Source organism: Staurois parvus, unplaced genomic scaffold, assembly GCF_062004578.1.
Source record: "Staurois parvus isolate SC_StPar_1 unplaced genomic scaffold, SC_StPar_1.0 ptg000017l, whole genome shotgun sequence".
Lineage (NCBI taxonomy): Eukaryota > Metazoa > Chordata > Amphibia > Anura > Ranidae > Staurois > Staurois parvus.
The window spans coordinates 14214651-14228350 of NW_028317813.1; the positions used below are offsets into that span (position 1 = coordinate 14214651).

Here is a 13700-nt window from a genome sequence, read left to right on the forward strand (position 1 = left end):
AGGCTTACTTGAAAAACATCTCTTTTCATGTTGTGAGTGCTGCCTGTGTGCCGGCTATCTTTCTGCATCCTCCTGGGTTCCCTGCATGATTTATAGCTTCTCCTCTGCCCATTCCCTCAATTTACTTTTGACTTCTAAGGGCTCATGTACACTGCAGCTGCTAAACTGACATTCAGGAGCTGTTGAGCGTTTTTTTCAGCAGCCCCTGAACTCTCCTTTATGTGTCCATGTACACGTAGTCGTTTACAGGCAGTTGAGTTTAAGTTTTCTGGAACGCAACAAAACAGCGTTCAGGAGTAGATTTTACCGACGTTTCAAACGCTTGTAAATGCGGTTAACCACGTTTATGCGCTTTTGCATTTAGACGTATTTTTTGGCTGATTCATATCCAGGGCACAATTCATCCGAGTATGCAGTAGGATACCACAAAGCATTTTAAAAAAAAAAACAATTGAACCCACTAAAAAAGGCTACTAAAATACCGCATGAGTTATTTTATCAAGTAGTGAAAAGCATGAATTAACGTTTCAGCTGTCAGCGGGGTTCCCACTGACAGCTGAATGTAAAAGAAAGAATTGCCAGCAATTAAAAAATAATAAAAACGGTGTGGGGTCCCTCCTCCCATCCATACCAAGCCCTTTGGGTCTGGTATGGATTTTGAGGGGAAAATGTAAAAAAAAATGTTGTGGGGGTCCCCCCCAAAATCTATACCAGACCCTTATCGAAGCATGCAGCCCGGTAGGTCAGGAAAGGGCGGGCAACATGCCCTCAACATGGGGGGGATGCTTTGGGGTAGGGGGACACCCCCCAAAAGCACCTTGCCCCCATGTTGATGTGGACAAGGGTCTCTTCCCCACAACTCTGGGCTGTGGTTGTGGGGGTCTGCGGGAGGGGGGGCTTATCAGAATCTGGAAACCCCCTTTAGCAAGGGGGCCCCCAGATCCCGGCCCCCCCCAAGAAGGAAAAAAAAAAGGATGTCCTCCGAAGTAGATGCAACGTCAATCATGATGCCGGCCACCGCCATCCCGACGCTGGCTCCTGGCCATCTGCCTCTCTGCTGGTTTGACAGTTGTAAGGGGCAGGGCCACCCAAAGACATCACCCATGTAACCCCGCCCCGTGTGACATTATCTACCGGGGCATGCTGTTCAATGACATCACACGGGGCGGGGTCACATACGTGATGGCCCCGCCCCTTACATATTTAAGACCTGTCAAGCCAGCATAGAGGCAGACGGCTGGGAACCAGCATCAAGAGTGGAGTCTTCCTTTTTTCTTTTTCGGTTGGCGGCGGCAGGCATCGTGATTGACATTGGATCTACTGCGGGGGGACATTCTTTTATTTTCCTTCTTTTAATAACGGACTTGTCAAAAGAATGTCTCCTGTCTTTTTTCACACTACAGATTTTTTCTTTGTGAATGGGTAGCGGAACCATGTACCCCATACTCATTCACATGGGAGGGGCTGTGATCTGGGGGCCCCCTTACTAAAGGGGGCTTCCAAATTCCGATAAGCCCCCCCGCCTGCAGACCCCCACAACCACATCCCAGGGTTGTGGGGAAGAGGCCCTTGTCCCCATCCACATGAGGACAAGGTGCCTGGGGGGGAAGGGGGGGGGGTGCTCCCCTACCCCAAAGCACTCCCCCCCCCCATGTTGAGGGCATGTGGCCTGGTATGGTTCAGGAGGGGGGACAACCACGCCATTTTTTTTATTTTGGCGTGGGGCTTCCCCTCAAAATCCATACCAGACCCGAACCTTTTTTTTAAATTTTTTTAATTGCTGGCAATTCTTACATTCAGCTGTCAGTGGGAACCTTGCTGACAGCTGAAACATTAATGCATGCTTTTCACTACTAAAATACCGCATGACTTGATAAAATAACTCATGCAGTATTTTAGTAGCCTATTTCAGTAAATTTACTATTTTTCAGTGCATTCTGGGCATTTGGGAGGGTCTCCTAAGGTTATCGCTTCTAAACGCAAATGTGCATAAACGTAGCTAAACGCGGCATAAACACAGTAGGTAAGTGCACCTAAACTGACGTTTTTAACCTACGTTTTAAAGATAGATAAATGGGTTCAACTTGTGTAGGGGGATTTGTTTTATTTCTGTGTATCACCTGAGGTTAGTCTCTTCAGTTGGTATATGTAAGAGTTTGCAACAACTTTATTTTTTAAAGCTGCTTAATATAGGGTATTTTAGGCATTTTTAGAGAAAAGAGAACTTACATTTTAAACATAATTTCACATTATAGCAATGAAGACCAATGCAAATATGAGAGAATGAAAAGTTCCAAATGAACAATGAGAAGCCATGATGCATCGTTAGGCATTAAACTCTCTATAAAGAGGAGCCAGGAAGAAAGAAGATCCAGTAAAAGATGGAAAATGGGTTTCTCTTTGAAAATCAGTGAAGCTGCTGTTGTGTTGCCTGTTTTAAATGATCAGGATTGATTCAAATCTGAGACTGAGGTAGGCTGAGCAATATTTATCAATGTCAGCTCTTTTGTACTACATTGTACACTATACCTGGCCTCATGCTTGCCAGTGCTTTAATGTCTCTTATGCACAGGTTTAACCACCTCCCGTCCGGCCGTTGTATATAAACAGCCGAATGGTGGCAGTGCAGGGTCGGGTGGCCGTTTATAAACAGCCTACCCGCCCCCTGCTTGTGCGCGCTCCCTGGCAGCACCACGATCCGGTGCCCGCTGTGTCCTCCGGACACAGTGGTACACCGATCATCAGACGGGACCTCTCTGCGAGGTCCCGATCATGTGATCACTGATTGGCCAATCAGTGATCACATGCAGATTAGTAAGCAAGATGTCACTTCTGACATCATTGCTTACTATGTGTGAAATCTGTGAATGATCACAGAGGTCACATGGTACAAGGCTATTCACAACAGCCTTGAACCATGTGACAAGCTGTGACCAATCACAGCTTACACAGTAGTTCTCAATGGCTGCGAGAATGCAGCTAGAGAGAAGGAGAAATGATTGCTTTTACAGCCTTTATGGGTGTAAAAGCAATCAGTGTAAAAAAAAAAAAAAAAAAAACTTCATCACCCCCCACAAGTAGTACAAGTTTAAAAATTATAATTTTTGGTTATAAACTAATTTGGGTTATTTTTTTTTTTTTTTTAACTAAAATGATAACGGAATACATTTTGGCCAAGATTTATGATGAAATATTATTTATTTGCAAAATTTTATAAGAAAAACACTTTTTTCAAAATTTTTTGAATTTTTCATTTACATAGCAAAAAAATAAAAATCCCAGTGGTGAATAAATACCACCAAAATAAAGCTTTATCTGTCTCAAAAAAAAAAGCAAAAAAATTCATATGGGTACAGTGTTGCATGACCGCGCAATTGTCATTCAAAGTGTAATAGCACTGAAAGCTGAAAATTGGCCTGGACAGGAAGGGGGTGAAAGTGTCCGGACATGAAGTGGTTAAAGACACCACGTTTGTAGCCGTGCAGCATTTTTTTTTTTATTTTAACACAGATGCATATATTGTTCTCTATGCACACATCTACATAAAGATCCATAATGCAGATCTGTAAAAAAATAGAAAATATTAGGCTACTTTTACACGAAGGGCCAGTCAGGTCCACCAGTCAGTTTTTCAGCCAGACCTGATCAGACCTTCCATTCACCTCTATGAACCAGCAAGTATAAACAGACCTGTGTCCATTTACACCTGCTATCTCCAATCCGAAAAATGAAAGGGGATCTGCCCCCTCCTTCTAGGCAGATCAGATTGGAGGGCAGTTGGGTGTAAAGGGACAGTGGAGTCTGTTTACACCCGACCACCCATAGAGTAGAGCTACATAAATTGAGCAGACACAGGCCTGTCATCCATCCGCTCTGCTTTGCTCAATAGGGGATCAGAAGACAGATCCCCTGCTGACCATAACGGAGTCCACCCTGTGTGAAAGGGGCCTTACACTTTAGTGCAGTAATTTACACATATGTACACATGCAGGGGCGGACTGACAACTCATGGGGCCCCCGGGCAATAGGGGATAATGGGGCCTCTGTGTCCTTGCCCAAACTCAAAAAAGCCTATGTTAAAAGGTACCAGGGGCATCTAATGGGGCCCCCTACTGACCCGGGCCCTCGGGCAGAGCCCGAGTTTCCAAATGGTCAGTCCGCCCCTGTACACATGTATACACAAGTACATGAGCATTTCTGCATAAACTGAAACACTGGCACCTAGAAGAAGAACAAAGGAGTACATGAGTACACAAAAGGTCTATACAAAGAATAACGTGCATATTTCACTCTTGCATCTTTCTGAGATCCTATGTATAATCATTAGTAAATTATCATGTCCATGTGCAAGAGATCTAAGCATTTTTTTTTCTGCTGGTAAAAACCAGATTGTGTCTTGTATTCAGTATCCATTATATATGGGAGGAGCAAACCTGCAATATGATTGGCTGCTATGGACAACAGCATCTCTTTTTCCTTCTGACATTTTTATGCTTGTGGCCTCTTAATGTTTTCCAAGTACTGCATTTAGATAGTAAAGCAAGGATCCTGGTATTTTAAAAAGGCCATTTTCATAAGTCTTCTATGTCAAGCTCATAAAAATCATTTACAGATATGAGGTAGAAGTTGTAAAACCAACAATACTAGTGTTATGGGACTTGCACAGTGGAAACATGTCTCTGAGCAGAGATATTATTCTAAGTGAATACAAAAATAGAGTCTAAAGATGAAGCAGTTATTGATACCAAAGCATACAATAACACCATATTTCAATCAGCAAGGCAAACAATGAATTTGTTCCTGTCTTCTGCTTGGAAACAGTGAACCACTCCCGCTGTCTATTTCATGACAAGTGTATGTATTGTACATGTTCCTAGCTATCTGTGTAATTACTTTCCACATTAGGAGATAAATTGCAAAACAGTAATTCCCCAACCCACTAACAGAAAACAATAATTAAAGTAACGAACAGCTAAAGCTACAGAAAAAAAAGTAGTGATGGAAATTTTAAGAAAATAAAAACATTGCAACTGTAGTAATTAAAAGCCACTCAATTTAAGGTATATGTCGGGAAAATAAAACTAAAACACTTCTTTGTATCTCTTAGTATATGCACATTTCCCCATGTTTTATTCCTGTAAAAATGCAGCAAGTACAGAAAAATACTTGTTTACCTGCTGGAAATCCAGTGTGCTTTTAACTTCTTGTTTGGACTGATAACAAAGATACTTTTCCATACTGAAACTCCAACCAGTACTGTCAACCCTGCCTGCTGGACTACAGAGGTCTGCCTATCTCTCACCTATAAGTCTCACTCCACATACATACATATAGTACATGTATTTCTTTCCCAGCAAAACAAAGCTGCTGACTTGATTCCCAAGACCCTGTCCACACAATGCGTGTAGGAAAAAGGCTCTTGAGAGATGTAGTTCTGGGGGGGTGTGTACATCAGTAGGAAGTGAGCATTACAAGCCTAGTGATAACTTTACAGATAACTAAACAGCTTTGTTACTCCCTGTAACGTCATCACTAGTTCGCAATACAGAAACAAACTAAAATAAATAAAATGCTGGGGCATGATTTAGAGGGGGAAAGGGTGGTTTGTGGGAACATTTGAGTATTGCATAGATATACACTTTGATGTAATCTGAGTTTAAAGGTTTACTAAACCCATGACCCTGCATTTACTATACCGGGTCTTCCACAGTACACCGAACATGGAAGCGCAATTATTTTAGTAAACTGCTAAACACCTTTTCTCACCAGCAGTACATAGCAGTCTTGTGACTTCTATCAGTGTCTGTCTGAGCACTGATTAATCTTGTAGGAGGAGTTTTAATTCTCCTCTGACTGTCCTATGAGGCTGCATGACCCATGGCCTTCTGCCCAGACAGTGCTGATTGGCCTGATCACAAGCACCCTCCCAAAACAATTCTCTAGCAATACACACCAAACACAGCATGTGCAGACTTGCCACAATACTCTGTCCATAGGCAAATGGATTGGGGACAGAAGAAGGGGAAGATCAGAGAAGACAGGATCAAACAGTTTTTTTTACACAATGCAGAGGATTAACCCCTTAGGTTCCACAGTGAGTATAACAAGCATGCTTTACTGCATGATACAGGCTGATTTTACTGTTGTGGGTTTAGTAACACTTTAAGTAATGATTTGCGACCCAAATTCATCAGACGTCTTGTGCAGCTCCTGGTCATAATAAAGCCTCTTGTCACACGGCTCTAAGCTTTCCATGAGTGCAGGAATCAGGGAACACAATAGCTTATAGTTGGGACCTTTCAGAAGATACGAGGTGCAGAGGATGAATGCTAGCAAGACAAAAAGAGCTTTTTGGAAAATACTCTGAGCCCCTTGAGTAAATGAACTATAAAATGTTCACTTTTGTCTGGAATACCAGTCAAAATTGAAGCATGGAGTAAAATATTAGCTGTAGAGTGGAGTCCACAGTGTTGGTTACTCTTGGCTACTTTTCCTGATTTTCTTGGCACCCTACAGCAGGCACTTAGTACCCATCTGTTAAAACCTCTACAGCACTATACATCTCCCATAAGCACAAAACAACATTAAAATGTTTGTTATTGTTATTAACAAATGTATGTGATTTAATTAAAATGTTTAACACTATAAATAATGGAAGTTTCTGAGTGATGTTTTAGCCTTCATTCATAAGGGCCTCCTCGTTTTGTTTTACCTAAAGTAGAATTTCACTCTCTTAATCAACATTGACCATTTTTATTTCTTATGCTGCTAGCATTAGTAAATAGATATTAAAGTAAATCATATTTACTTGTTTTAATCTTTTTTTCACTTCTATTTAGCTACCTTCTGGCTTTCAGGCCCAGACAAATTGGGGTTTATTTACTAAAGCTGGAGAGTCCAAAATCAGACTCCCTTCTGCATAGAAACCAATCAGCTTCTAACCTCAGCTTGCTCAATGAAGCTTTGGCAATGAAACCTGGAAGCTGATTGGTTTCTATGCAGAAGTGAGTCTGATTTTGCACTCTCCAGCTTTAGTAAATAAACCCCATTATGTCATACTTATGAGGAGTCCTCAGGAGGGGGTTTTCTTAGCTAAGCAAACCCTCCTACCTGCATGCCTTATCTAGGTGCAGGTGGATTCCAGAAAGTAAATGCTACATGAATAATCTGCCCTTACTCAAAATGGCCATAATCGGAAATGATAGGGGTGTTTTTCAAAGTGATTTCTCAGCAAAAGAAAGCACAAAGAAATGGCTGGGTGGTGTTATCTTTGAATATTAAAAGTGAATTAAATTGCATTTTTGTTTTTTGTGCTTAGATGCATGTCGTTACGCTCTAAGCACAGGAGAAGTTAATGTGAAAAGTATACACAAACTACAATTCCCAGGTCAAATTCTCCTGTGTTCTCCTGTGTGGGTCCAATCACACCAGCAGCTGTGATAGAACACTACTGAACAGGGGTGGACTGACCTTTGGGAAACTCGGGCACTGCCCGAGGGCCCAGGGTCAGTAGGGGGCCCCATGAGATGCCCCTGGTACCTTTTTGATAGGCTTTTTTGAGTTTGGGCAAGGACACAGGGGCCCCATGATCCCCTATTGCCCGGGGGCCCCATGATTTGTCAGTCCGCCCCTGCTATTGAAGGTTTTCGGTGAGAAGGCTGCGCTGCCAATACTTTATTCAGTTCTATTGGCCACAGCACAGTGTAATGTAATGGATTGCCACCACACTGCAACAAAAAATAAGTACTGCAATGCTATACTTCTTTCAGCACTTATCACTGCATCATAGCCATGTAAACTGAGCTGATTTTAAACAAGGCAAATTGCTATGTCTTGCATTTTCTAACCAGTGCAGTTGAAATGCACCTGAGGACTGAAGGTCTGCCCCCTCCATTCACAGATCGATTTTCAGTCATAGAAGCTGGAGTACCAGCTTCTATGAATGGAGGACACAACAGCAAAAGGGATACATTATACTGAAGGTAAAACATGTCCCTTGTGCTTTTTCTTTGTTTTTTATCTAAAACATAAGCTTTAATGCTAATGGAGAAAGTGGTGTCCCCCTCTTAGTCTGGCAGACCTATCTTCTTTGATAGTTAAGACAGTTTACCTATGAGTAGTTTGCTCCATTTTTTTCCTCTTTGTGTAGACCTCACGATTAAGGCCAAGCAGAAGCTATGAATATTTTAGGAAGCAAAAAAAAAACCTGTGCAGTTATTTTTGTGAATTGAGTTTTAAATGCTAATAATGACAAAAAAATGTATTAAACCACAAGAAACAATAATGTAAGTAATTAATAATTTAAGTTATACGATCAAAACAAATGAATATTGAAATATATTTTTCAACTTTTAAAAATGCAACACATGGTAGTGGGATTTAATATTAGATAGAACCCAGTGTCTCCCTTCTTTGGAAGAGATACCAAGCTAAGACAGTGAATGATAATGCCAAATGTTACTGTATGTGTGTATATATGTGTAAAATCAATAAAAATCTGTCTATTCACCAGCATTCAGAGAGAATTGAGAGAATTTTGTTCCTAGATAGCCAAACAGTGAAAAGTTTATGCAGTCGATATAAACATAAACACAAGCATACCTTTTTCCCAAGGGTCTTCTGGCCAGTCCAGTGATTATACACACGTCTTTCCTCTCCTTTGGGGATGGAAGGCAATCCTTACTCCTGCAAATTAACATTTGAGTACAGATCTGCTTTAGGTCACAAGTAACTTAAACCTGGCCTTACATGTGAACATTTTCAGTCACAAGTAACTTAAACCTGGCCTTACATGTGAACATTTTCAGCCACAAGTAACTTAAACCTGGCCTTACATGTGAACATTTTCAGTCACAAGTAACTTAAACCTGGCTTTACATGTGAACATTTTCAGTCACAAGTAACTTAAACCTGACCTTACATGTGAACATTTTCAGTCACAAGTAACTTAAACCTGGCCTTACATGTGAACATTTTCAGTCAATCATAACCACTTTTCAACCACTGGAAGTTGCAAATACAATCACAAGTAATCAACAGAAACTAAGCAATCTACCACTCATGAGTTCAATCAACTACTGGAGTTCAGTGGATTCTGAAGTCAAAACTAGGAAGTAAAGTAATGGTTTCAATATGGTTCATTCAAATATATTTTTCAGTCAAAACAGAAAAAACTATAGTAGGGTCTTTGAAATTGATTAACTTTTTTTAATGGGTAAGATTTTAGTAATTTCAATCCCATCTCTGTGCAATTAATAGCAAACACAATTTTTTGCATTTGACTGTTCTCCAATTAAACAAATGAAATAAAAACTTCACTAAACCTTGGCAGTAGCCTAGTGTATTAGCCAGGTTTAGACACAACAAAGGCTATAATATGTGTTGGTATAGATAAGCCCACAAAGGCCTGAACACCTGTGCACAAGGACGTATGTATACAGAAAGTGAAGGCAAGCTCTGCATTTGCTGCCTCAAGCAGAAATTAGGTTACACAGCATCCCTGACTGCAAATACCCCCAAGTTACATTACACACCGGAAATAGAATCCTCTGAACAAAAAGTGACAAATTAAGAGCAATGAATTATTCAGAAAAAAATTAAAATAATAACTACATCTGTTTGAAGTGGTGATCAGATGGACTACCTGTTGTATGTTTTTTTTTTCTTACCAACCATTTATCTTGAGTAGTGATAGCCACCCAACAACCTAGATTGCTAAAGTTGCCTATTTATTTATTTCAGGTACTTATACAGCGCCGTCAATTTATGCAGCGCTTTCCATATATATTGTACACTCACATCAGTCCCTAACCATCAAGGGGTGTAAAATCTAAGGTCCCTAACTTACATTCATACATACACATATTAGGGCCAATTTAGACAAAATCCAATTAACCTACCAGCATGTCTTTGGAGTGTGGGAGGAAACCGGAGTACCCGGAGGAAACCCACGCACGCACAGGGAGAACATGCAAACTCCAGGCAGGTGGTGCCGTAGCTGAGCTATATTTTCATCTTTCAAACTGGAGCACAGAAGAGAGAGTACACGGCATAGAATTTTGCTACTTGGATCTGCAGCTCAGTCAGGAACCAGTGTGAAAAGCCTGATGATCCTGGCTGAAACAGATTATAGAAAACCCAGATTAACTCAAAATTAAGTAGGCTTCGGTGACTTCGCAAAGTTGTTGTATTTTCTGGATAAATGTAACAGCTCACTGACTGCTCATACTTGCTTTTATTGATGTCTCTGTATTTGAACAGCACTGCCAAAATTCTACAACATCTTACAGAGTACACTTTACAGGAGCCTAAAATCTAATGTCCATCTCACACACATACACATTTTGGGACCACATTAGGTGCACGTCACTTAGCCAACCAGTATGTTTCTGGGTTGTGAAAGAAATCCAAGGGAATCAGAAAAAAATGATGTCAACTAGGGTAGACAGATAACACTTATCTGATGTGAAATTTTGTCAAAGGCTGTATCATTCACACTTGCAGGAGCAGAGCACTATAGCAATCCACTCTAGCAGATCCTACTAATGCCGCTACCACAAAGGTATAGGAGGCAATCGCTATCTGCCTATATATACCTATAACCTAAACAGAAAGCGTGAAGCTGGATTAAAACAGATGTGAAGAATAGTTCTCCATTTTAGAATAAAAAGCAATTGCTGAGATTCAAAGTTTCCGGGGCTATATAGCTTAAAATAATAACATTAAAGTTTATTGTGCTAGCAATGGAAAACATTCAAGCTCCATTCAAGTGCTGTCTTGCAGCATCAGGGTAACCCGGGGTAATATTTTGCAATCTGCATTTTGGTAGGTTTCCATGCGAATAAGCAGGTAGTCATGGTCCCTTCTTTTTTTTTTTTTAAACGGCTCATCTTAACCTTTTGATGTGCAAAATTCTACACCCAATTCCCTGAGGGTCCTCCAAGGAGTTTGTATAGCTAAATGTCAAGTTAGGATGCTGTTTCACCATTTAAAACAGTAAACAAAACAGCTATGCTTTATGCAGTGGAGTTGCAAAATTATGCACAATGCAACATGCTATGATCTCATAGGTTGAGGACTAGGACAGATACTGGGATGAAATATACAACTGTCATCAAGGAAGAAATCCACAAAGAACACCGGCTAATAACATTTCCTCTTTGAAATCCTGTCTTTACATCATTTTCTCTTACTGTAACCCGAACTATTCTGCATTTCAATGTTTATAACCTGGAAGGACCTACACTTTTTTTTCTTAACGTAGAACTAATGGCTCCTGTATGCCAGTTTAAACAAGTGTCAAATCAAGTTAATATATAATGCAAAAGCCTCATAAAATAAATGCAAATCTTCCTTTTTGCTACTACTTTATATTGCACCAGAATCTTGATTGCCTGCCAGCCTTCTGATGTAAACAAACACCAGATGTTTCTCTCCTGCACACAAATGTTTTGCAGGCATAAAATATGCCTAGTGTAATATTCTCAGTGTTTTCCAGTGTCTGAGGTACTACAGATGGAGAAATGAACTGGCCTGAAAATGCATGACTGTGCCCCTGTGTTCATGTAAATGTTGATGCACAGATAAGTTCAGCAAATATGTCATACCTGCTTGTGTAGGTAAAGCCAACATGCAGAAGCATCAGTCTTTACACAAACACAGGGGTGTACAGCCATTCACTTTTATGGCCAGCCCCCAGTAGTGTATTTAGATTTTGTGCTGCCCTAGGCAACACAAACATTTTGTGCCCCCCCATGAGAGAGCGAGAGAGTTCAATAAGTGTATGTATGTATATATATGATTCTCTCTCTCCGTTTCTCTCTCTTCTCTCTCTCTTCCTTCTCTCTTTCTCCCCCTCTCTCTTTCTTTCGCCCTCTCTCTCCCTTACCCCTCTCTTTCTCCTCCCACTCTCTCTCTTTTCCCCCTCTCTTCCCTTTCTCTATCTTCCTTCCTTCTCTCTCTTTTCCTCTTTCTTTCTCTCTCTTTTTCTCCCTCCCTCCGTCCCTCCCTCCCTCCCATCTCTCTTCCTCTCTCTTTCCCTCCCTCTCCCCTCTCTCTTTCTCTCCGTCTCTCTCCTTTTCCCCTCTCTCCTTCTCCCCTCTCTCTTTCTCTCCGTCTCTCCCCTTTTCCCCTCTCTCCTTCTCCCCTCTCTCTTTCTCTCCGTCTCTCTCCTTTTCCCCTCTCTCCTTCTCCCCTCTCTCTCCTTTTCCCCTCTCTCCTTCTCCCTCCCCTCTCCTTCTCCCCTCTCTCCTTCTCCCGCCCCTCTCCTTCTCCCCTCTCTTTCTCCCTCCCCTCTCCCCTCACTTCTCCTCTCCCTGCTCCAGGCTGTCCCCTGGTCCCGGCTCGTCAGCTACTGGAGGGAGAGGTACACGGCTGTTGCTCTGCAACTGCTCTCCCCCATGCCCCAGTACATCGATCTGCCTGCTGTCCGTTGCTGCTCAAAAGGTCCCTTCTTTGGGGGGGGGGGGGGGGCGGTTCTGGCCCCCAAAAAATTGCCGCCCTAGGCAAACACGTTGCTTGCCTCACGGTAGATACGCCTCTGCCAGCCCCACCTGCGGCAACCGGGCGTCTGAAAGCTAGCTCATGTCCATATGGTAGTTATACTATACAACAGCAGTACTTTGGTAGTGCCTTATTAAGAGAGGAAACTCATAAAAACAAAAAAATGTGCAATTCTTTACACACAACACACATACGTCATTTTGTAAGTTATTGTAAAATTAATAAAAAAAATATATCTTTGTGTCTGCATTTTTATTTTTACCGTATGCGCTGTTTTATTAAATCAATAATTTTTCATCATCAGTGTGTTTTTAAAGTAATGATACTAATAGATATGCAAAGCATTCATACAAGAGGACATTTAAAAGTGTTTGAGGCAGGGAAGAATCACCAGACTCTAATTATTAAGAGGGACTAGCTAAAAAAAAAAAAAAAAAATCAGCATGGGTACTGCAGATTGGAATAACTGAGGCTCAGAAATAGAAGTGAGACAGTTCTGCTTCTTCATTCCACTTTAATGACTTAACATCTTAAAGGGAATAAATAGTGCTTTTGTGCACATTTTCATTGTTTTTTCTTCCATAATAAAATTTTTTAGATGTTTTCCACAGTAAAACACCAAAGATAGGCATATGAGGAAAACTGACAAAATGACTATAAACATACAAATACAGAGCTGTGTAGAGATTGTACAGGCAGCGTAATAGTCCCACAACAGGTATATTAGCACCTTCTAAAACTTATGTAGCATGGGATGATCTCCTGACACTGTACTGGAAAGGGATCCAAAGTGTGTGTGCATAGGGGAGGCTATAGCCTCTGGCAATAATCACATAAAAAAAATCAACACGCTGGTTGTACTCAAGTAAATCGATGGATTGATTTGGGTACAATCAGCCTGCCCATAGAAGGTTCGCATCTTGGCCACTCCATGCTGAACCTCTCTGTAACTTAAGAGAGATTGGGGGCAGGGGGGGGGGGGTAACACCTGTCCCTTTGCTCCACAGGTCTAGACATTCAGTATAATGTCAGATAACCTTCACGTGAGAAGCTGTTGGTCAGACTGTACTAGGTCTTCAGTGGTTCTATAATAGAGCCAGCAGGCCCATGTTTGGGTATATTTGTGCAACCTATCCGGTGATAGTGCCTTCATTTGTTCAGTTTAAGGATATATGTTTATGTTTAATTTATCATGTATA

The 13700-nt window shown here is 41.3% G+C and overlaps 1 protein-coding gene across 1 annotated transcript in view; it reads right to left on the reverse strand.

Annotated features, from left to right (window-relative positions):
• DGKA (diacylglycerol kinase alpha) overlaps window positions 1–13700 on the reverse strand; it is a 261031-nt gene that overhangs the window by 110712 nt on the left and 136619 nt on the right. Inside the window, exon 5 of the mRNA XM_089680184.1 lies at window positions 8602–8685. The gene's annotated coding sequence lies outside the window, so the exon portion shown is untranslated. The remainder of the gene's footprint in view (window positions 1–8601; window positions 8686–13700) is intronic.